Source organism: Coffea arabica, chromosome 7e, assembly GCF_036785885.1.
Source record: "Coffea arabica cultivar ET-39 chromosome 7e, Coffea Arabica ET-39 HiFi, whole genome shotgun sequence".
NCBI lineage: Eukaryota > Viridiplantae > Streptophyta > Magnoliopsida > Gentianales > Rubiaceae > Coffea > Coffea arabica.
Genome location: NC_092323.1, coordinates 49,372,913 through 49,375,412, shown reverse-complemented (window position 1 = coordinate 49,375,412; position 2,500 = coordinate 49,372,913).

Below are 2,500 nucleotides of genomic sequence, written 5' to 3'. Positions count from 1 at the left end.
ACGAGGGGCACCGTCGTGTGTTTGTCTTGCCATCGGTGTGGCATCGTGGCCATGCCTTTGCCAACACAAGGCAACGGCCGTCATGCGGCCCAAGGCCAACCGCCTAGCCACGAGGGGCACCGTCGTGCATTTTTCTTGCCGTGGGTGTGGCGTCGTGCCCATGCCTTAGCCAACGCAAGGCAACGGCCGTCGTGTGGCCTAAGGTCAACCGCCTAGCCATGAGGGGCACCGTCGTGCGTTTTTCTTGCCGTCGGTGAGCCATCGTGCCGATGCCTTAACCAACGCAAGCCAACGGCCATCGTGCGGCCTAAGGCCAACCGCCTAGCCATGAGGGGCACCGTAGTGCATTTTCCTTGCCGTCGGTGTGGCCGTCGTGCCCACGCCTTGGCCAACGCAGGGCAACGGCCGTCGTGCGGCCTATTGCCCACCTCCTAGCCGTGAGGGGCACCGTCGTGCATTTTCCCAGCATGGCTACAGAGGTTTACCCGTGGCCTTGGGAGCAAAACCCCACGGCAGTTGTGCTTTTTTCTTGCCGTCGGTGAGGCCGTCGTGCCCATGCCTTAGCCAATGCAAGGCAACGGCCGTCGTCCGTCCTAAGGCCCACCGCCAAGCCGTGAGGGGCACCGTCGTGCATTTTTCTTGTCGTCGGTGTGGCCGTCGTGCCCACGCCTTAGCCAACGCCGGGCAACGGCCGTCATGCGGCCTAAGGCCGCCATGAGGGGCACCGTCGTGCGTTTTTCCAGCATGGCTACAGAGGTTTACCCGTTGCCTTGGGAACAAAACCCCACGGCAGTCGTGCGTTTTCCTTGCCATCGGTGAGGCCGTCGTGCCCATGCTTAAGCCAATGCAGGGCAACGGCCGTCGTGCGGCCTAAGGCCCACCGCCTAGCCATGAGGGGCACCGTCGTGCGTTTTATTTGCCGTCGGTGTGGCATCGTGCCCATGCCTTAGCCAACGCTAGGCAACGGCCGTCGTGCGGCCTAAGGCCAAACGCCTAGCATCGTGCCCGTGCTTTAGCCAACGCAGGGCAATGGCCATCGTGCGGCCTAAGGGCAACCGCCTAGCCACGAGGGGCACCGTCGTGTGTTTTTCTTGCCATCGGTGTGGAATCGTGCCCATGCCTTAGCCAACGCAAGGCAACGGCCGTCATGCGGCCTATGGCCGACCGCCTGGCCATGAGGGGCACCGTCGTGCGTTTTTCTTGCCGTCGGTGTGGCCGCCGTGCCCATGCCTTAGCCAACGCAGGGCAACGGCCGTCGTGCGGCCTAAGGCCCACCGCCTAGCCATGAGGGGCACCGTCGTGCGTTTTATTTGCCGTCGGTGTGGCATCGTGCCCATGCCTTAGCCAACGCTAGGCAACGGCCGTCGTGCGGCCTAAGGCCAAACGCCTAGCATCGTGCCCGTGCTTTAGCCAACGCAGGGCAATGGCCATCGTGCGGCCTAAGGGCAACCGCCTAGCCATGAGGGGCACCGTCGGCCGTTCTTCTTGCCGTCGGTGTGGCCATCGTGCCTATGCCTTAGCCAACGCAGGGCAACGGCCGTCGTGCGGCCTAAGGCCCACCGCTTAGCCATGAGGGGCACCGTCGTGCGTTTATCTTGCCGTCGGTGTGGCATTGTGCCCTTGCCTTAGCCAACGCAAGGCAACGGCCGTCGTGTGGCCTAAGGCCTACCGCCTAGCCATGAGGGGCACCGTCGGGCGTTTTTCTTGCCGTCGGTGTGGCATCATGCCCTTGCCTTAGCCAACGCAAGGCAATGGCCGTCGTGTGGCCTAAGGCCTACCACCTAGCCATGAGGGGCACTGTCGTGCGTTTTTCTTGCCGTTGCCTTAGCCAACGCAAGGCAACGGTCGTCGTGTGGCCTAAGGCGCACCGCTTAGCCATGAGGGGCACCGTCGTGCATTTTTCTTGCTGTGGATGTGGCGTCGTGCCCATGCCTTAGCCAACGCAAGCCAACGGCCGTCGTGCGGCCTAAGGCCTATCGCCTTGCCATGATGGGCACCGTCGTGCGTTTTTCACGTCGTCGGTGTAGTGTCGTGCCAATGCTCCGTCATGCGGCCTAAGGCTCACCGCCTAGCCTTGTTTTCGCTTATTTTTATCTTTTTAAGCATACATGTTGAGTCTCGTTAATGTCCACCGCCGTATGTCTTTGAAATTCATAAATTGCTTTTTTTTTTAATTAAACTATATTTTTGTATTTTTTATTATTTTTTATTATTTTTTTGTTTTTATTTTTGTTCAATTCAATCTTGGAAATTTTTTATTTTTTTTTATTTTTTTTGTTTTTATTTTTGTTCAATTCAATCTTGGAAAATTTTTATTATTTTTTATTGTTTTTATTGTTTTTATTTTTGTTCAATTCAATCTTGGAAATTTGTTTTATATTTGTTTCAAGCACCCATGTGTAGGTGTGTTAAATACACACTAAATTGCCATCTATTGGTGGCTATATTTGTGAGACGAAAAGGGTGTGGGTCTACTAACGGTTTGAGTTTTTTAGTTTCA